The sequence below is a fragment of the Mycteria americana genome, chromosome 21 (genome assembly GCF_035582795.1).
Source record: "Mycteria americana isolate JAX WOST 10 ecotype Jacksonville Zoo and Gardens chromosome 21, USCA_MyAme_1.0, whole genome shotgun sequence".
Classification (NCBI taxonomy): Eukaryota; Metazoa; Chordata; class Aves; order Ciconiiformes; family Ciconiidae; genus Mycteria; species Mycteria americana.
The window spans coordinates 8,444,631-8,467,070 of NC_134385.1; the positions used below are offsets into that span (position 1 = coordinate 8,444,631).

Below are 22,440 nucleotides of genomic sequence, written 5' to 3' on the forward strand. Positions count from 1 at the left end.
TAGTAAATAATGTTTCCCTGCTGTATCTTTGTAGCTGGTTCTAAAGTGGTCAGTGGATTGAGATTCCTTCACTATTGCAAACAGTCCTGGAGAAGATGGGTCAAATGGATTAAAGACCAGTGGGCAAATGGAGGCAGGGTATGTGGAAACCCAAGTCTTAGGGAAATCATTAAACAAAAAAGCCTCCTCTTCATCTCATCCCTTTGGATTGAGGGATATTATCTCTGCTTCCATACCAATGGTCTGAGCCTGCTCTTTCTGAAAGACCTGGTGTCCTCTGTTTCTTCCTGCTATTCAGACAGGCATCTGGAACCTTTCTACCCATGATCCTTCCCATAACTCCTGGATCATGAGCTGCTTGACTTTCCCAAGCCCTATGATAGTTCCTAACTAGAAAATTTTGCCCTCTTTGTACATATACGAATGAAGCTGGGAAGAGGGAAAAGAGAGCAAGACCTTGACAGTACAGTCCACTAGTTCGAACACACCTAGAAAGCAGAAGACACAGGCTCAAGTGTGTTCTCTAATAAGTAGTAGATGGTTTATGCACAGTAGCAGGTGAAACTGCGAACTTTGTCCTTCAGTATCTGGGGACTGACATTGTTTAAAAACAGGCTTCCCAGCAGAGTATTTTAGTCATTGACTTAGGGGGTTGGCATCAGTACCCAAAGCCAAGGGAAGTTCCCAGCTGAGAATCCTGGGACAGTAAGTACCTGCGCGCAGGGATCTGGAGGCCAAATGTCTCCACAGAATTTCTCCTGACAGTTCAGCTACTCAATGTGAATCATAAACCCACAGATAATAGTCCTGGAAGGGCCTCTGAGAGGCCGGCTAGTCCATTCCCATTCCTCTATCTGGATCAACTATGCTTTTGTCTTTTTCCTCTCTTGCCTACTCCTGAAGATTTCCAGTGGTGAACAGAATGGCAAAATACAGCACAGGAAGATGATCCACTACTATTCTTTGGGCTTTTACAAGACACTGTTTAATTCAACACCAAACAAGCTAGGCTCTTTCTTTGATTCGATTATAGGCTAATTAAAAAAGGCACATGGTCTAATATTACACCATTCTTAATGCTGGTAAATATTTGATATAGTGCTTCAGAAACTCATATTGGAAAAACCAGTGATATGGAACTGGCACAGGAAAACACTAGCTAAGAATCATAAATGAAAGATAAATAACACCTCATAGCCTCTGAGTTGAAACGAGGTGGCTATCATGTCACAGAGGTCAATGTTTGTATTTACTATGTCATTAATGCTCTGTGGATCACAGTCAGTAGTACACAAATGCATTTCACAGAAGGTACATGAGGGCTGCCTGATTTCTGAGTGCCTCTCCAGTGAAGCTCTTGCAATATTGAGCACACAGGTAAGTTAAAACACATTTTTAATTTGTATAGAAGTACATATTGTAGTTGTCCCAGTTAGTTATTTCAATGATAATGTGGAATTTATTGAAAATTTAATGTCATAAAATAAAATTTAATTTAATTTTTATTTAAAAATAAAAATGATTTTATTTATAAATATATTATATTTTAAAATATATTACATTATGATGATTTAAACTTTTTATTATTATTATAAATATAACATTACATTATATTTATAAAAATAAAAATAAATTTTATTTTTAAAAATAGAATTTAATTTTATTTGTATTTAATGTCCCAGATAGTTATTTCAATGATAATGTGGAATTTATTGAAAACAGAAGAAATAGCTAAATAAAAGTCAAAGCATGTGTGTTCACTGCAGCACCCTGCAATTAAATTTCAGTGCAGGTTACTCCTACAACTGGGGAAGAGGACGAGTGTCAGCAATGAGGAGTCACCATGACTGAAGGCTGGCAAGACAACAAAAAGAGAAAGCTGATCAGTCCTCCCAGGACAAGCCTGAATCTTGCAATGTGAAGGGAAGATGGTCATGGAAAGTGTGTGGGTTGAAGCAATACTGCCATGCTTACCAATCCAAAGATGGTTCCTTGTGAGTGGGGTATGAAGGAACAAACGTTGTATGTGTAAGACGACTCCCTCTGCAGTAAACCTTGAAAGCCCTTGAAGGAATGTCAGGAAGGATGGCTGTAGTTATGGTTCCCATGCAATTTCCATTATGACAAGCCGGCTACAGGTGCTCAGTAGCTCTTGTCACTCAGAGGTGAGGAATTCCCAACAGCTTCAGCAAAATTCATTTAACTTTTCTGAATTCTGTTTCAATACAGCCATGATGCTTCTGTTGAAAATGCCAATGACCGGACACATATTCCATACACTTGTCAATAACAGATTTTGCATTTAGATTTCATCACCAGTGAAACAGAAGGAGGAAATGTAGGTTAGTAGGTATGGAAGTTAAGAGCCCTCTCAGCCAGATTTCCTCTAAGCCGCCTTGTTCTGGTGGCAACACCTCCAGCTTCTGGTGGCAACAGTCACATTTTCACAGCAGTTGTGTTGCCAGCATCTGTTACTGAGAAGGAGGCCCTTTTCCCTAGCCTGCCAAGGCCCATCTGAGTAGCAGCCCTGCCCTACAGCATAGCAATAGTTCTCCCCAATTTGGTATCTCCCCAGACTTGCTGAGAGTGCAAGATAGCTCATTGTCCAGGCCATTAATAAAGACATTAAACACTATTGACCTATCAGTGTGCGTCCCTAAAGGATGCCCCTAGTAACTAGTTGCCAGTTGGACTTCATATTGTTGATATGACCCCTTCAGCCCAACGATCTAGCCAGTTTTTCATTCACTTCACACCCCACTTATCCAGTCCAAATCTCACCAACTTGCCTACAAGTAGACTGTGGGAGACCATGTCAAAAGCCTTGATAAAGTCAATGGTACAATCAATCAATACAACATCCAGTGCTCTCCTGTTGTCCACACAGGCTGCTGTCTCATTGTAGAAGGTAATCAGGTGGGTCAGGTGCAACTGGCCCTTGGTAAATCCCTGCTGGCTGCTCCCAGTCACTTTCTTGTCCTTCATGTGCTTGGAAATAGCTCCCAGAAGGATGTGCTGTCCAGTCTTCCCAGGGACTGAGTTGAGGCTGACCAGCTGATAGTTGCCTGGATCCTCCTTCTTGCCATTCTTGACAACAGCTATGACATTTGTCTTTTTTCAATCATCAGGAACTTTTTCCAATCACCAGGACATTTCAAAGATGATAGAAAGCAATCCTGAAATTACATTGGCAAGCATCCTCATCCTTGGCACCCTCAAATGCATCCTTTCTGGTCCCATGAGTAGGCCTAATTCAGCTGACATTTGTAAGACGTCTGCTTCAGGAAGGGGTGAAACACCCCCTAAACGCAACTGACTTTAATGACAATATTTCCACTATCTAGGAAGGAAGACTGAAATGAGATTTGTATGGAAGAATCTGTAGTGGAGATGCCTAATGTATTCAGACAAACCCTGCTCTCAGTGTGTGCAAATCATGTTTATTATTCCCAGCAACTGCCACTCCCTATCCTGGTGTTCTCCAGATATGTCAGGTTCTGGCTCCTTGTGAAGCTGAAGACAGATATGAAGATCCTCAGCCTGAGGAGGACATGATGTTCTCACTGTAATGCCATAGCACGTGCTTTTTGACTAAGAGGAAGATGCAGCAGTATGAACTGAATAAGACATCAACCTGCTTCTGATGTTGCTGCTTGCTTCTCGGTGCTGTTGTTACTGTACCTTGATATGGCTGCAGGCTCCTAGGGGAGGTAATGGTGGTATCTTGCTGATCCTAGGAACAAGAAACAGTTACACACACATACAAAAAACCCCAAACCCAACAAAACTTACATTGGCTGCCGTACAGAGTGCTGATAATGATGTAAGACTAGCAAGCTATGCAGCACTGCTGCCCAAACAAGCATGCATCTGGTTCTTTTTTCCTGCTTACTGTGTTTAATAATATTCCTAAACTCTGTGTGGCACTTAGCACAGCCAAGGCTCCAGCTCTGTCAGGAGCTTTTAGAAACTAATTCAATAAATATCAGGATCTTATAATGACTCTGATGTTCTAAATACTTAAAGTCTGAATACCTGGAATCAGGTAATAACAGGAGAATCTCCACTTCCATTTAAAACAAAATTCTAGTCTTACTTTGCAGAGAGAAGCAAGAAATTTTGATTTTATGGATACCACTGGCTCCAAAAACAGTGGGCTGATTCAACTCACTAAACTGGCAGCAAAGTATTCACTCTGCGTTCATTTTCTGCCAGTTTAATGAACTGAACAAATGCCAGAACTGGTGCAACGGAAGCAGCACAGACGCACAAATAGTTTCAGAAGGAGGGAATCAGAACTGCGTGTATCATCAGCAGCAAGCTGTTAGATAACTTAGACACCTCATTTAAATTCACCATAGAAACAGAACAAGTACAGAATAGCAAGAATATCTGAAGAGTCAGTTCAGGGACATAATGAACTGGAAGATGACTCAGATACACATTTTTAATAGCCACTGAGAAATCTGATCTCTGTGAGCTTGTCTAATCCCTTTTCAACCTCATGACTCTGGTGTTCATGGCATCCTGCAGCCATCCACTTCTCACGTTATCAAGCTGTGCATAAACTGCATGAGCTACTTTTGTTTGTTTAAACCTGATACACCCATATGGGTCCCCTGTTGTCAGACATGCTGACAGCTTCTGTTGCTTCCCCATATTATTCATGATTTTATGTGTGTTTGTTATCTCCCCTCATCATCTCTGGTCATATCTGCCCATATGACTTACACCCTGCACCCTTGGAACGAAACAACCTTTCTACCAAGTACCATAAGAAGAGGAGGCTGCCACCCCACAGTGATAGTCTTCCAGGTAAGAAAGAGATCACTGCTTTCCTCCCAGCTTTCACCCACCCTGCTATTCATATCTGCCCACAAGCAGAGTGGTCCTCTCCAGCCCACCCTAAGCAAGTGCACAACACCAGCAGTGTAACCTCTGGCATACCTCCTCCTCTGCTCCCCTCTGCCTCTGCCCCCTCTTCCCGCTACAGCTCCTGTGTACTTTTGCCCACTCCTGGTTCCCCTTACTCTTCAGAGTGAGTTGGGCTCCCATCTTTGCTCCTGTCTTCCCTGCCAACTGTATACCTTTTGTTCAGCACATCCCCAGTCCAGCCAAGAGCTGGGTCTGACTCCTCACCTTGTTACATCCCCCATTCCACTTGTCTCCTTCTGTCCTTTTGTCTGGTGCTTCCATTGACTGCACTAAGTCCCCATGAATAAAAAGCAAAAAAATTGCTCCTTCCTCTCAGAGCAGCCAGAGCTTCCTTATTTCTCCTCTTTTCCTCCAGGTCATGTATCACATTTCCTTTCCCGGGACAGAACTTTCTAATTCTCTAACCCCACAACACTAAGTTTTTTTCTCTGAGATATCTGCCTAGGCAGCTGCAGCCCTGTTGCTACAGCCACTGTATCACCAGCTGCAGCCCTGTTGCTACAGCGACTGTATCACCAGCTGCAGCCATGCCACTTCTGCACTACCCACAGCGGGCGGGGTGTCTCCCACGTGGATCCAGAGGTCTGACATTTGTCATTCCCTGGTTTTCCACTCACTGTCTCTGCCTCGCACTGGAGTCCCCACCTGGAAGTTGGTTCAGACGCCACCTTGGTGAAGGGCTTCTTTCTCCCCCTTTATTTCCCCTCAGCTCAGTTTGTTCCCCCACACCTCCCTCATCTGCCTCCCATCACTTGTGCTGGGTGGTAAGGACTTTACCCTCTGCCTTGTGCTTTCCTTCCAGCAGCAGTTCATTGTCCAAATGCTGCTGGCATCTTGTGGCACAGGAGGCTGAGGAGCGCCTTTCACAGTCCATAGTGAGCGTTCCGCCCTTGATTGCATTACTGCGTGATGAGGACTCACCAAGGCCTGGGGCATGGTCACAATGGCTGTCTCTTGGCTTGGAAGGACAGTGCTGGGTTTCCAAAACCCAAAGCAGGGTGCCAGCACCACTGGTAGAAATCTGTCTTCCCCAGATGTCCCCTCAATGGCTGGTAAGTAGCCCACCTGGGTGCCAGGAAAGATCCTGCACAGACTGCTGCAGCCAGCAGACACTGCTAATGACAATGACCAGGTGGGATCCATACAGATGGCACGAAGGATACACCTTCAGGAGAGGGCCTGCCTTGGGGAGACACATTCCCTCTTCTGTCCCTCCTCATCTCATCCTCTCCTGAATGTTGTCCCCTGGAGCCCCTGCATCCATCTCAGCACCCAAACTTCCATCTTCATAATGATGGGGCTGAACTATGAACAAGGATGGTGAATGCACACCGTGAGACCTGTGACTCCCTTCTGCCCTGGGATGAGGCTTCCTCCACAGCATATCAGAGTGAAGCTGTGAGGAGGTCACTGTCCCCATCCTCCTGGAGGCCATGGTGCAGGAGGTCTCAAAATCCTTGGTCAGTGCTGGAACAGGGTTCACCCCTGGACTCCAAGGAAGACTCTTCTTCAAGAGCTGTGACTTAGCTGCCATTTCCAAAGTCTGACCTCTGCCAACCAGGGGAACTTTTGATAGTGCAACCAGGGCCCAAGAGGCAGAGCTCTGGGCCTTTAGGATGTCCCTGAATGGTGAAGCCTTTTGGTGAGCATCCACCACATATCAGCTGAGCCTGCCAATGGTTAAGGGTGCCAACCAAGCCCTGCTGCTGGTCCCGCTCATTACATACAGCCTTCTACACCTGGTACACATGATGGTGGTGCTGAGCCTGGTGGCAGAGACAGGCCCCTTGCCTAGCCTGGATCCCCCAGGCACCCCACCACCAGCAAAGAGCCAACACATGGCATGCTGTCAGGTAGCAGCAGGCACGCAGCTTTCACAATGCCTTCCTTGCCCTTGGGGAGCAGTTCCAATGGCTGAATGGTTTTCCTGGTCACAAGGGTGCACCATGAAATGTCAAAAACCAGCATCACTAAACACCTCAGGGTCTCAGTACTAACAAGATACCTCCCATAACCATCATGTTTTCAGCATGGCATTCCTGCAGGACACTAATGTCAATGCAGCTCCTAAGCCTACGAGGGAGAGGCTAGAGGGTGAGAGAAGCCACTTCCACCAAAATCTCTGTGAGGAAGTGGAGAACATGTTTTCCTTACACCTAGGGACAAAGGTGTGCTGTTATTTACACACCTACACCTCAATGCTAGGCCCAGGGTACGTGCACTTCAGCAGATGTCCACCTTCCACAGATGTTTGGATCCACATGGAACCTGCACAGGGGTTTTATCATGGTGAGTCGACAGGACTGCACTGGGGGATAAATGCTCGGCCACTGCACACTCAGGATCTCTTACGGGTGACTGCTCTCTGGGGCATGTTGGCCTAACCAGACTTGAACACCCGTGTTTGGATCAAAAGAAACACATCGATTTTCTACCAAATGGAGTACATTTGTATTTTAAGTTTAAACGTCTCGCAAGATGTTTAAACCCCTCTAGTGCAAGGGTGGCTTGCCTCATGGGTCCCACCTGGTGCCCACAATGGCTGCTGTAACTTCAGGCCAGACAGATGCCATCTCCTGGCACTTAAAGCCATTGAAAATCATGGGCTTTGCATAGTGTTCTTTCTAGCCAGAAAGAAAATGCTGGATTTTTTCTGACCAGGGCTCACTAAGGCTGTGTTTGCAGTCACCAGCAGGTCTACACTTTCAGACACTGCCAATAAACATCTATCGACTGCAGACAGCCTGTATGGAGCATGCTGGTATATACCTTTCTTTAACCACATGCCAGAGCCTGGCAGCCATTTTGCATCCACCTGAAAGACCTGTCCCAAGAATGCATCCTTTCAGACCTCCTCAGAATGCTGAAGTACTCTTCAGATCCAGTTTTGCTACAGCCACAAAACGGGATGGACAGATTTTCTTGAAGAATCCCCATTATAAAATCCTACCTTCATATACAAGTGGTAGCTGTCCCTGGAAGACTGATGCTGGACCTGGCCAGTGTCATCAACATTGGATACTTCCTGAACTACAGACAGCAAGATCAAGTAGGTCCCATTATGCTGACTTTGTGTATAGGGTGGCCCACTCACAGCATCTCTCAACTAATTGATCCAGAAGATGAGTGTCCTACATCCCCTATTTTGCTCCTACTGTGAGCAGGTTCTGCAGGAGCAATGCCACCTGACCACCTTCACCTCTGGCCTCATAACCAGAGGTTTTGGCCTCCAAACATCTCGATGCTCTAAACTCCTTCATGTTCTCCATATTGAGAACCTGATATGGAGGTTGGATCTTATCTATTTGGCTGCACCCATCCATATCCAGGAGGGCATTTAGGCTTTTGATACACTTCCAGCTGTTTGCACTGTGGAAACCAATGAGGACAACGACAAGTAGATTATGCCTGAGGAAGGGTACAAAAATATGCCAGACATATAATGACACTTCTCTTCAGGTTCTTCTTTAGTCAGAGGAGGCATCATTGTGATCCCCTGGCAGCTCCTGACAGAATTCTCTTCCCCTCATTTGTTTCATGCTTTTTTGAAACACTTATGAACCTTTTGTGCCAGTATCATGCTGCAGCAATGAGTTTCACCATAAGGTCTCTCCAAAAAAGTACCCAAGCACAGCCCCATTCCTCTCCCAACACAGTGCATCCAAGAAGCACATGGAAGGCACCCTAGGCTCTAATGCACACAACTCCAGGCAAGCTTGAGGCACGTGCATTTAGCACATGCTGAAATAAAAAACTACCTTTTTTTTTTTTCCATTTCACCTCCCAGTTATACCCAGCTATGCCATTGCTAGATGGATTTCACGAGCTGGCGTTATATTAGTAAACCATCATACCAGTTTGGAAATTAGAAGTAGTATCTGTAAAGCTGAGAACCAAAAAACTGCTGAATGTGGTTGCACCACAGAGCGCATGTAACATGTGCCTCTGCTGCTGACACTGGTGCGCAGGTGGAGTTTCAGGAAAGCAAATACTTTCCCCAGTTAGAATGACTGTACACAAGTCCTCCTCAGTTTGCCTACAAGTAAGGTCTTGTTCATTCTGTATCTTTGTGTGAGCTTGGATTTTAGCTGTAAACCTAGAAAATTCACTTTAGAGTGTTGATACTTCATTCAGAACAAGTGTATTTCAGACTGTGCTATGGAAACAAGACCAAAGAGTAGTATTTTAACTCAGTATGACAGCATGGACAATACTCTATGAGAGCGTTACAAGACAAATCACCTAGGGCTCGAAGCATCTTCCTTTGGCATTGTCCGAAATAAAACAATGTTGGAAATACAATTTTAGCTAATGTACCTACTGGCAAAAGGGGACGATGCATTCTAAGACTGCCACGCCCAGCTGCATGGCCAGGAGGCTGGAAGCGCTCACCAGCTGCTGACTGGATCCTCTGTTGACTCAGCTGGGCAATTGCACCCCAGTGCTGTACGAAAGCATTGAGCCATCGCTCCTCCGCGTCTCTCACTGTACCACCCTCCAGCTCAGCGTCACATAAGTCCTGGGGCTTTGCTTACAGCTGGGTAACACTTTGAGCAGCTTTTCCCAGTTAGTGCTGGAAGGTCTCTTGTCTCTGATCCCATCTAAACATCTTTGGGCTGCACGTACCAGAGGGCAAAACAACAGCTGGGTCCCCACTTGATTCAACGCCAAGTCCCAAACTTTCCAAGAGATGACACAGAAGGGGAGTTGCAACAAAGGCCCTGGAGGACAAATGTACCATATGGCTCTCTACCTTATTCTTGGGGAGACAGGTCTCTCGTAAATACCTCGTGTATCGGGCAGGGAAGGAGCGCCTGTGAAGGCACAGGCAGTGCCCAACCTGCCACCAGCCCCTCCAGAGCCCTGAAGTGGTGGAGGAGCCCGAGCTGGTGGCAGCCCCGGGAGGAACGACGGGAGGGACTCGGTCTGGAAGGCTCTCGTGCACAAACTCACCACGAAACCAGTCATCAGAGGGCCTCACCTGCACCCTACGCTCTGTCCCACAGCCGTCCCACCACACCCACCCCCGGCGAGCTGCTCGCCCCCTCCCCGGCTTCCCCGTTTCTGAAGGGGAAGGGTTCCCCTTCTGAAGGGGCCCTTCAGAAGGCAGCAGCCCCTCGGCGCTAACACAAGATTACCCCCCCCCCCGCTCCCCCGCCGAGCGCCGCCTGGCCCGTTCCCCCCCAAAATGGCCGACGCTCCCTCACCGCCTTCTCCCAGAGCCGGGGGAGGGCGCCGCGGCGCTGCACCGCGTCCCGGCCGGACCCGGCAGCCCCCGCCCCGCTCCCGTTGACGTCAAGCACCGCCCGGTACCGTGTCCCTCCCCTCATTGTCAGCGCCCGCACCCGCCGTCCGAGCCTGGAGCCCCCCGCGGGCTGCGGCTGCCCAAGCCTGGGCTGTCCCGCCGGCTAGAGCGCGCCGCGGGCGGGAGGGAGGCCCGGCCGCTCCCGCTGCCCAGGTAGGCGGAGGTGGGCGACCAGGGTGCGGGCGGGGGGTGTCGCTGCCCCGGCGGAGCGGGGAGGAATTTGAGGCATCCGCTTTGTCTCCGCGGACGGCAGACCGCCTTCCCTGCCCGGGCGGGCGCCGCAGGGCCGGGTCGCCCGCGGTGTGGCGGCGGCGATACCGCCGCCGCCACACCGCGGGCGACCCGGCCCTGCGGCGCCCGCCGGGGCCTCGGCTCCCGCTCGGAAGTGGAGCCGCCGTCGGGCTCCTTCCGACGTGACCGGAACAGCCGCTTTCCTGACCGGAGAGCGGCCCCGCCAGCGGCCGGTCCCCGCCCGGGAAGGGCATGGTCCCTCAGGGGCTGCTGCGAGCTGCCATCAGGGAAGGTCTTAAACCCGTCGGTGTGTATCGTTGGGTTTTGGTGTAGTTGAGATTTTGGAGGTTTCCAGGCGCTCAAAGCATGGGATTTCTGTGAATAACCTTTTTTTTTTTCTTCTTGCTGCAGCCACATACTCCCTTTCCTGTTGATTATTTTTTTCTGAATTCCCCCTTCTTTCCCCAGCCCACCCACATTTATCGTATAATTAATAATGTTCTCCCTTTTATATGTGAGCTTTTCCGATGCTCTGTTTTTGTTAATCACTTTAGCCTTCTTTGCTCCCCCATCGTGAGGGAATTCATTGATGGAGGGTCACAAAACCTTTCTTTTTTCCTTCATAAAATTTCTTAAAAGTACCACATTCGCCTTTGCCAGGTGTCCCACATGCTGGGATGCAAAGCAAGTGGAATAGCAGACCTTTGGTGGTTGTCCTTGGTGACCGCACTTTCATTGTGAATTGCATTTTTTTTTTCTTCTAATGCTACATCTGAAGCCTTTAAACCAATTAAACACAAGTTAAAGTGACCATCCCAACTAATCAGCACATTCGAGTTAGGGGCAGTGGGATTAGCTTTTAATTGCTGCATAAATTCTGTTAAAATCTGCCAGAAAAATCACAGGAACGAGCGCTAGCCATTGCAGCATGCGTTGGGGTTGTTTCTTATCAAGTGTCTAGCTGAGAGCCGCCTGGGTGGGCGAGTGCCTCACCAAGCGGTACCACACAGCGATGACAGTGAAAGGGGGAAGTATTTTTACAACCCTGGAGTAGTCTCAGGCATTCAGAGTTTAGGGAAAAAATGCAGTTACTTACCACATGCCTACAGTCTCTTGGCAGAGATATGTGTCTCCTGGCCTGCTGGATAGTGAGGAGGGACAGTGTTCCTCAGTGTTTCTGCTCTCTGTGTGAGTACAAAATCAACAGCTATATGCTCTAGTCAGTCAATGCAGCTGGTGCGTTTCGGCAGGGGCAGCATGCTCTGTGGCCGTTTCGCGTCCGCGGGACTCGCAGAAGTATAATTCCTCCATTGTGTTGTCTCCGCAGTGGTAAGGATGGCAGAAAACAGTCGGTGCTGCCTGCCAGGCTGAACCCCCACCCTGGGGCTCTGAGAGGCTTGAGGGAGTGATGGTCGTGCAGGTTGGGGTGCAGGACCCCTCCCAGGCTTGGGGCCCCCCTCGCCGGGCTTGCACCCTCGCAGCTGGGGCTGGTACCAGGCCAGGCACTGCGGGGAGGAGGAGGACATGGAGAGCTGGTTGCTGTGTTTCTTTTGGACGTGTGGCTGAAAGTTCTTGTGGGCAGGAGTGAATCCGGGCTAAGGGGGTGTGGGAGAACGGAGCAATTCAAGAGTAGGCAGGTCCCCATTAACTAACCCCTATGCCTCTATTCTGGTCTGAGCAGCTCTTCAGCCTCAGCTTCCCCATAATCCTATAAATGGTAAAGTTTCTTCAGTACAAGGCAGTCTGACCGATTTCTACTTTCTAGGAAGCCAAAAAAGGTTACGGCAATGTGGGCTCTTCACTAGCCCTCTGGCTTTCTCTGTTCTCTGAAAATTTGGCCCAACTGAGAACAAGTTACTGAATGTATTTATTTAACGTGAGTTAGGAAGTATAGACAAAAATAGCTCTTGTTAAAAAAAGAGTACTCTCAAATGTGGCTATTACCAGAACCGGTAATGTTTAAAAGCCCAGTATGCCTTACAATCTAGACCATGTTATTTCGTTTGTTAAAATGGGTTGGTGATTACATCTTTGAGCATGACCTTACCATAGCATTGTACACAGGCACTCTGAGGTTGTGCTCGTCCTCCGCGAAACCTTTCCTTCCCACCGAGGGCTGTGGTCAGTGAGGAACCAGACGATACATGCCTCCATCCTCATGGAAGCTTTTCAGAAAGTGTGGCTGGCGTGACTGAGCCAAATGACAAAATAGGACCGTTTTGACGCAATTGTTACATTAAAATGAAGCAAATATTCTTCTTAGGAGGCCATTTGGATTGGAAGAGTCACATGATGGTGATGATTAGTAGCAGTAATTTTTGCAGTAGCAAATTTGCAGTAGCAGTTAGTTTTGCATTAACTAGTGCAATGCAGATCATAGGAACCCTTAAAATGTATTGGAAGGGAGAGCACTAGTTGTGGTGGTTATGGCTTTGTTAGTTACGTCTTCGCAAATCTAAGGCCTGTGGTACAGTCTTTTTGCCTTGGGTAATGTTTGGATCTGCACATGTGAAGTAGAAAGCAGGAGTGTTTTCAAATACTTGGTGACAGCTGATGGGCAAGTGCTGCTTGCCAGCACTTCCTTCATCCCTGGTCCTGGTGGTCTGTTTCATCCTTCTATAGTGTTATTTCCTCTGCTTTAGGCAGGCTGCATCTTTGGAGGGCTTTGAGTCCTTTAATTTGATCTCCCCTTCTCTCCATAGTCACCAAAGGTGGGATTCATCTCCCTGTCCAAGCTCAGCTGTTTGCCAGGGTAACGGGAAGGCAGCCTTCCTTTGGTGGTGACTGCAGCCACCCACTGCAGACACTGTGGACAGTCACATCTCTCTGGATTTGAGGGTTTAGAGCTGGTGACAGAATCAGTTTGGTGGAAAACCCACAAACCGTTTGCCTTTAATTGTCCAGATTTAGGAGCCTTTATAACCACCCTGACTCTGAGAAGGCACTGGCGGGCATGCCATTCCCATGGAGTCAGTGGGGTTTGGGTTGATTCAGCAGCCTGAAAATTAGAGCACTTTTTGAGATGATCAAATATGAAGTGTGGCATTGGATGTCAGCCACCAAGATGTGGCAGTTTAGGCCTTAATCTTTTTGTGTCTCTGGCTTTGTCTTCCTAGGTTTTGGCAGTGATGTTCCCCCGAGGAGGCCCTAATCTCTGCAGATATGGGGTTGTAAAGCACAGTTCAGCCCTGTGTTCTTTAACCCTCGCCAGGGTGGAGTAAGATACGCAGGTGCAACAAGCAGCCTTACCTAAGCACACCAGCAGTATGCGCAGCAGCATAAACACCATGCACAGGCAGTTTCTGTTTCCTTCTCTGTAAAACAGAGCTGAGACTATTTTGGTGCTTTCTTGCAGTGGTTGTGCAGCAAATTTAACGTTTGCATTCCTGAACGTTTGAGATTCTCATAGAAACACAATCCAGAAAGGTGAATGCACTGTTACAGTAAAGGGCTGGCTGAAAGGAGAGAGGGTGTTTAGAAAATATGAGTTTTAATGTTATACTTAGCCATCAGCTTGCTATGCCGCCTTTTGCCATGAGAGCTGGATAAGCTCTGCTGATGGTGGAACCCGTTAGGATCCACACCAATAGCCCCAGGAACAAAATGGGTCATGTATTCGCTTAGGAACAAAGTTGCCAAAATAGACTGCTATAAAGTGTAAGGAAACATCAGCTGATAAATTTGTTTCTGTGTGACAGTGGGGAGATGAGAGCTGCTGCTTGCTGCTGCAACTGTCAGCTTGGAGGAGAGGCAGGGGTTTTCACATCATTTCCAGTCACGGTTTTGGGAAGCGCTACGTCAGTGCAGGTGGGCACTGTAGCTGGAGGAGGTGGGTTTGCCTTTCCCCTTGTCCAGGCCGTTTTCTCCTCCAGGTGCCCTTTCCAGCCCTACCCCAGCCGACGCAAACTCTGTGCAGCCATGTGGAGGGAGCTGATCTGGGTGAAAACTAACCATCAGCCTCCTCCCCACCCCCTTTAACCCTGCCTAATTCCCAGCCTGGTTGCAGGGTTGCTTTTGTCTGTCCAGGAGAGGGGAGTCCGGGCCTAGAAGGGGGCAAGCACAGTGCAGGGCCACCTAAAAATGACTGTAAAGCTGCAGTCTGAGGATCTGGTCCAAAGTCTGTGAGGTCACTTGTTCAGTGATAGCATCCCCTGAGCATATTAAGCATTGCTGCCTGTGTGCCTGTGTTTGTATCTCTGCCACCACCTTGCTTTCGTGGTGACTTTGGACATGCTGCCTTTGCAAAGTTCCTGCTCACACAAAGTTCTGCCCAGGTTTGGGCAGCAAGAGTACAGACGCCACATTTAGAGGCCTTCAGTGGAAAAGTTCCTGTATTTATTAAGTCCCAACAATTTTGGCCCTTGTGTGTCAGAGCTTCACTGGATTGGGCAAACCTCTTCACAAAGTAACTTCCAAGCTGTATCATCTGGGGTCTGATCAGCTGTATTGAACTTGGGCCAGCAAAATGCACTGCTCTTGCGTGTGAGCTGCAAACTTCTGTATTGCTGCTCCTTGGCCTGTCACAGCGTAACACCAGCCATCCTGAGCTGCCTCATCCCCTGTGCTGCCCTGGCCCTCAGGGAACCGGTTGTCCACAACCCAGCCATAGTCGGTACCAGCCCTCGTCCTCCTTTGGCGGCAGACGCGGACAGGCTGGCCTGGCTACGTGGGCAGATCCCACTTCTCACAGGCAGGCCTCTGGGTGCTCCAGGATGAAGTGGGGTGGGACTTGTGCTACCAAGTGTGGGTGCTTCCTCACCACCCCCTCGCCATCTGCCCTGGTTTGGGAGGAATGTGTGGTGGTTTTGCCCCTTCCAGTCATGACGGGGAAAGTGTAGGCTTTAACGATTTTAATCAGTACTGCGTGGACTAGTCTCTGCACGTAAACATTTATAATTCTGAATTTACTTAGCTAATTGGTTTTTAAGTCATAGATTAAGTCATAGTTTGACCTGCCGTACAGCCCAGGCCATAGTATCAAACCTCACTTAGTATCAAATTAACTCATTAACTTAGCCATTTTTGAGGTTTGCAATTTCAAATTGCAAACTTGACGGTTGGGGTGGTGTTGGTGAATATAAATAAGATTTTTTTGCCATGAAAACCCATGTTCCTTGGTTGGATTTGTGATCGTTTGGCTCAGAAGTAGCAGGACAGATTTCATTCGAACACCCTGCAAACAGCATTGTGGCCAAGACCGGACACTCATCCTTGAGTGTGTGCTGCACGCCTCTGAAAAAGCAGAGCAGCAGGAAGAGATGAGAACTTTCTTAGCCCTGGTAGGAATCGGCTTTGGTGGTTAATATTACAAAACCCCTGAAGCTTGGGGCTCATGTGTCAGGCTGCACAGTAGGAGAGAAAAGCATCTGCTTCTGTAGGCAGGTGATGTGAGAGTGCTGCCTGACCTGTGTCATGGCACAGCAGTCCTGCTGGGCAGCTGAGGAATGTGCTTTCTGGCGGCACACCACCTTTGCTGCAGGACAGCACCTCTCCCACTCTGGACCCAGCAGGCAACACATAACGGGTCATCCCATCAGCCGCTTGCATCTACTCCAGGAGTAGGTGACAGCAAGCATGCTGCATTGGAAGTACAAGTGCCACGGTAGGAAAAGGTGGAGTAGGGGCCAACGAGTGAGCATGTTGTTGTGTGACGTGGTCAGACCTGTGTCCGTATTTCTCATATGTGTGTTGCAGTGTTCTAATTGGCCTCTAAAGTGGTAGCTTCATCCTAAGCTGAAAATCTGCCTTTCTACGTGACTGATTACAATGAACATAAGCTCAAGCAACTTTAAAAAGTGTTAATTTAAAAGTACTACTTTAAAGTACTTTAATTTAAAAAGTCTTTACTTACCTCAAGCATGTTTCTTTTTACCTTGAATGTTTACTTTTCACGTTTTTCTCTGTTTTCACATGCAATCCAGACACTTGCAGAAAGGTAAAATAGCTCAAGGCTGTGCAGTGTGGGCTTCTGGCAGCGTAGCTCTCTGCTTTCTGGTGTCGTCAGCTCTGCCACACTGTGCTGCGTGCAGCACAGCATAATACAGCTGGGAATGACAGATTTTGCTGCAGTGCTGCACCCTCGTTATGTGTTGCAGCAGAATCTGTCAGACTTTTTCACGTTCATTCTCAAAATTGCTTTTATATAAATTGCTTTTATGTGCATTATCTGGGTTTTAAGCTACAGCACTGGCTTGTGGCTTCCCTGTTATGTTGGTTTGAAAATCGCAGGATATGTTTCCAAAGCTGAAAGGAGGCTGCAGAGGCTCCAAGCTTGCACTGATCATCTGATTCTACTGCAGCACTTTCAGCTGCTTGTGCCTTTGAGGTGCCTGTGCCTCACGTGGGAGTGCAGTGGGTTACCTTAAAGGGAAGATCTGATGAAACTGCTTCAAGAACTTGTTGTTACATGTGATATCTTAGTGGAATTTACCAGAATAGAGATTCCTGACCTAGGATCTGGAACAGAGCTGAAAAAACATTAATTCCTCAGGTAGTGTGAATCATTTGGAAATATGTATGTTTTTACTGGAGAACAATAATTCCTGTGTGATAATAAATAGCTGTTAGTACTGCGTTGCGGTGAGAATTTGAACTTGGAGTAGTCTAGAAATCCTAATGAAGCTTCTCACTCCACTGTTTGTATACCATTCTGTATAGCTACTGTTTGGGATTGTTTTTAGTGTTGAGTGTAATTAATGTCTTAGCATAAAGGTATCCTGTGTAACATGTGGGTGTTGATGTTTCTATGTGAGATTTGGCTGTAGTATATTATAAACTGGCTGCATATGCTCTTAAATTCTCTGTATGTTGCCTTCAGGTAGCTTTTTGCATTGGGCAGAGCATAGCAACAAGAAGCACAGTTTAGAATAGGGCACTTCTTTTTGTCTGAAACGAACTGTCACAGAGGTACTGTGAAGGGGAGAGCCAGTATCATCAGTGTTTTGGGAAAGCTATGAAACTGTGTGTTTGAAGGTGAATGTGGCAGCAGTGCTATAACCTGCTGTGGAGGTGGGGGGACTGTTTTCCTGCGGTGATTGGAAGATGTGGGGGGCTCTTTGGGTGCTTAGTCTCTGCAGAGCATAGACAGCAAATGACCTCCTGATAGCTGAGTGTTAAATAGCTATGGATGTGAGGCTTTAGGCACAGGCAGAATAAAACAACAACTGCTGAGTGCAGAAAAACATTTATGCCCTGTTGACTACCTTGATGCCGTGTGGCACCTTGATGCCGTGTGGCACCTTGATTGCACTGCAACACTCCTTGAGCCTGGGTCACCTTCGCTGCATCTCCCCTGAGCAGCAGTAGTGGCAAGTCCCATTCTCTAGCTTTCTTTCCCAGACTGTTTTACAACAGAAATGTGCTCCCAAGCCCTTACCCGCAGATCATCTTCATTCACTTTTTCCTCTGCTGCCTATGTTTTGAGCTGATTTGCGGATCAGGGCTCTTCACCACCACCACCACCCCCTTCTTTTTTTCTTCCTTTCTTCTTTTTTTAGAGATCTCTGCCCTGTGTGTCCCCAGTGACTGCTGTGACTGCTGGAGCATGTGGCTGGGAGTGCTCAGCACAGTCCTTGCCTCAGAGCCCAGCTGTGCTGTGTGTGAGCTGGTGGGGCACACAGGGCACCTCTCCTCTGCAAAAGCAGGTCTGGCAGCAACAAGCTGGACAGGGTCAGGAAAGCATTGGCGGCATGGCAGTGAGTGCATGTGGGGCTGCGTGAGTAACAGCGCAGCTGGCAGGTCAAGGGAGAAGGCTGTTCTCTTCTGCGCAGTACTGGTGAGGTGGTGTCTGAAGTGCATGAGAGTTGGGTGGATCTTTCACTAGATCTGGTTGCTCAAAGCCCCATCCAACCTGGCCTTGGACACTTCCAATGATGGGGTATCTACAACTTCTCTGGGCAACCTGTTCCAGTGTCTCACCACCCTCATCGTAAAAAAATATGTTCCTTATGTCCAATCTAAACCTACCCTGTTTGACACCATTGCGCCTTGTCCTGTCACTACAGGCTGTCGTAAAAAGGCTCTCTCTGTCTTTCTTACAAACACCCTTTATATATTGAAAGGCTACAACAAGGTCTCCCCAGAGCCTTCTCTTCTCCAGGCTGAACAAACCCAACTCTCTCAGCCTTTCTTCACAGGAGAGCTGTTCCAGCCCTTGGATCATTTTTGTGGCCTCCTGTGGATCCACTCTAGTCTTTCTGAGGACTCCAGAGGGATGCAGTACTCCAGGTGGGGTCTCACCAGAATGGAACAGAGGGGCAGAATCACCTCTCTCGGCCTGCTGGCCACGCTTGTTGTGATGCAGCCCAGGATACAATTGGCTTTCTGGGCTGCAAGCGTATGTTGCTGGCTCATGTCCAATTTTTCATCCACCAGTACCCCCAAGTCCTTCTTTGCAGGGCTGCTCTCAATCCATCCATCCCCCAGTCTGTACTGATAGTAGGGATTGCCCTGACCCAGGTGCAGGAAGTTGCATCATGGTAAATTCTGACTGGACGTAAAGGAAAATAATTTTCACCGCAAGATTGGTCTGACACGGGAACAGGGCCCCAGCGGTTGTGGCATCTCCAATCTTGGAGATTTTCACAACTTCATGCGGTCCTGAGGAACCTGCTTTTGACACTAACCCTGCTTGGAGTGGGAGCTGGACTAGGTTCTGTGACACTTGGGGTTAACTTCATCCCCTTACTGGCAACCACGATGAGACAGAAAATGTGGATTTCCCACTCCTTCCCTCCTCTGTAGAAAGGAACAGCCTGGTGGGGGAGGCGGTGTGGTCCCACCTCAGTACAGCCAAGCCAGTCCTTCCTTCCTGTGAAACATCCTTCCTTCCTCCAGTCCAGGGAGTACAAGAGGAAAAAGGACACATAAATAACAACATGAGGGAGTGAGGTTAGCCAGCCATGCCCTGGAAAAGTGCTGGAAGGAGACCCTCTGCTGCCATTTGTGGCTTATGCTCAATTTTTCACTCTTCACTTCTTAAATGTGCTGTAAGAAAAGCATATGCCCTCTTGGCTCTGATCTTCATTTAGGATGGGATTCAGATAAATGAATGCTTGGCGTTAAGCCTGCAGATTTCCTCATTAGCATTTTGTGTAATGCTTGCAGGAATACATGTGCTTCAAGAGCAATAGTATTTGTCTGTCTTCTGTCCAGAGTACGTGTTGTCTGTTGTCCATTTAAGTCCCGTATCTACCAGTGGACTTAAAAGCAAATGCAGGCTGCCCAGTAGAACTGCCTCTTTCTTGTTAATATAGGGTATTTCAAGATTGTTGGTTTTCTAGCAGCATGAAACGGAGAATTTGGAACAAAGTTTTCCCATGATAGTCAGGAGTTAGTTGGCATCTTTAACCCTTTTGTGCCCTGTGGACAAGAGGCTGGTAGGAGCTGGATGAACTTTGAAGTCAGTGACGTATTCAGCCCTGTCTGTGGGAGAAGTACTGCTCAGCACCTTCCTGCTGGAAATCCTGTCCCACACTTCTGACCGCAAACAGCTTCTTAGCTGCGTATTGAAGGAGGCAGCTGGATGCTCAGGATGATCTTCTCCCTAGGAAGTTATGGCTATTCTTCTGTTGTGTCAGTGCCCAGCCTAGTCAAAGGAGTGACTTTATGCAAGCGAATGGGGAATAGCTCCAGCCTGTTTCTGGGAAGAGGGAGTAGAGGCCAGGTATCCCTCTGCTGTCTCTTTCTGCATTAAGGAGAATCCCAACAGTGGCTGCTGAATCCCCCAGCCAGTCACCAGACCTTGGACCTCTAACTTGTGGAGAGCATCGAGTCTTCCCTCACAGCTCTTAGCCCAGAACAGGGTCTGTAGTGCAGTGCATGTGGCTGGTCTCTGCCTGCCAGTGCAGTGAGACACGCTCACCTTTTTGGGCCATTTGCCCAGCTTCTGGCGCAATGCTCTATGTCCCGTGTGTGAAATGCCCATTGTCCTTTTGAGACACTCAGCCTGCAGGTGAAAATATTTTGTCCATAAATTCATCAAGGGTTTTGAGTGGGCTGTTTTCAATGGTATGACTGCACAGTGTTGTAACACCATCCAGGCAGCTTGTCTCAGAGCCTCCCCATTGTCCATGGAACATTAATTTTGAGGTTAATGTGTTTAAGTCCGCACAGCTACAAGTGTGTTCTCACAAAGGCAGCATATTCCTTAAAAGATCCAGGCTGTCCTCTGTTTGTAAAAGTTATTTTATTTACTTTTTTGTTACCTGAGGGTATTTTCAGCAATAAATTGAACACAAAAGACTCCTGTTAGAGTCTTCCAATCCACCCAGCTGTCTTCATTGAATAAATCATATTTAAGAGAGTGACATAAGCTTCTGAATACCTCCTTTCATTTGACTTCGCATTTGCCAGTGAACAAAAAAGATATATTCTGAAGCTGCAGGATGGAAGCTCACAGGGGAGAAAAAAATGCCTGTTGTTATAAGGGAGTCCAAGATCACAATTAGTATTTGTGGTACAGCCAGGGGACAGAGTTCCTGAGAGTTTGTGTTGGGAGGCCGTGAAGGATTTGGAGATTACTCGCAGTGCATTAGTTAGCCAGCAAGCCTTCATTTACCTGCGCAAGTTGTTGTGAAACACTGTACCTGAGGTCCCCCTAGTTCGAACGACTTTGGGGAGAAATCACACAGGCTTTGCCTGTGTTGCTGCCTGTCTGTGAGTCAGTGCGTGGGGTGGGTGGGGTATCCGCCGCTAACGGCAGGGCTTCCTGCTGATGCATCATGCCTCGTCTTGCCTGCCTGCTGTCTTGCCGGCTCTCAGCCTGCGAGAGGCTTGCTCAGCTCAGCTGGCTGCTCCCCGCAGAGCACCCCGAGCACCTCTGGAAGAGACCCCAACCCGGCAGCGGAGCCTCGGTTTAGTAACAGCACCCAAGGTCTTGCTTTAGAGCAGAGGGTGGACTTCATGGATTGCGAAAGGAGCAGATAGCCAGTCTCCTCCCTGTGCTGAAAGGTTTGCTTCGAGCCTGCAACGATTCAGGCGGGCTGCATGGTGAAACCCAAGCTGGCCAGCCTTCATGCCAGAGGCGTTTTTCAAATGGCTGACCGCTTCCTTCTGGGCTCTTTGTGCCAGCGGCGTTAACCCCTGCTATTCCCCAGCCAGCTGAGCTGAGGGATGCTGCTAGTCTCTCCCCTCTCTAACAAATGCTTGTCCAAAAGCTGCAGTCGCACAGTGTTTCTGGTGCCACTGGGCTCCAGCACGTGTGTGAGCTGCTGCAGTCCTGTCACTGCCAGCATGCATGCACGCAGTGCAGTGCAGGCTCCTGTAAAGACACAGCCCTGCCACTAGAAGTTTACAGTTCAAGTCTAAACGCTGATTTGCTCCGGGAGCAGCAGCAGTGGCACCTGTAACCTGATTCATCTTCCCTGGCTTCCTCAGGGGCCCTTCCACAAGTCTGAATTGCTACTAATTGCAGTCTTCGTTCAGCCCCGTGCATTTTGGCTGCAAGTGCAGGGCAGGGCAGACTGCTGAGCATGCCTGAAGAAGCACTGCTGTCCATACATCCCAGTGTAGTGTCTAAAATGGTGCCAGCAATTTTATCTTCTGCATCTGCACTAAGCAGGGCAAGTGTTGAATTTACATCGGGGAGGCTGTGTCAGATGTCAGCTAGGCCAGGGCAAGGTTCTCGCAGACGAGCCTGCAGAGGGATCCCCCTGCAGTCTACCCGGCAGAGGGATCCCCCCAGCAAGAGCAACTTTCCAGAGACTTGGGGTAAAACTTTTACTGACTTTGGGGGATTTTAATGATCATGTTTCTTTCTAGTGTCAGGGCTGTTCTATTCAGTGGGTGGATAGCAATGCTAATGGTTTATAAAGTGGACCTACAAAAGAGCAGTTAAAACTAGGCTTATGCTTGAATATTGAATTTTATCAGAGTAATTAGTCCTAGATGACTGCTAAGGGTTGTTGAATTAAAGGGCTATCAGTAAAGATTAATGAAAAATTAAAATTCATACTTTTATTTAAATCTGA

General features: G+C 48.1%; 1 protein-coding gene across 1 annotated transcript in view; it reads left to right on the top strand.

The window, feature by feature from the left end:
- Window positions 1-10,254: 10,254 nt before the first annotated feature.
- The window catches only part of LUZP1 (leucine zipper protein 1), a 43,799-nt gene continuing 31,613 nt past the window's right edge, over window positions 10,255-22,440 (top strand). The window contains exon 1 of the mRNA XM_075522640.1: window positions 10,255-10,393. The gene's annotated coding sequence lies outside the window, so the exon portion shown is untranslated. The remainder of the gene's footprint in view (window positions 10,394-22,440) is intronic.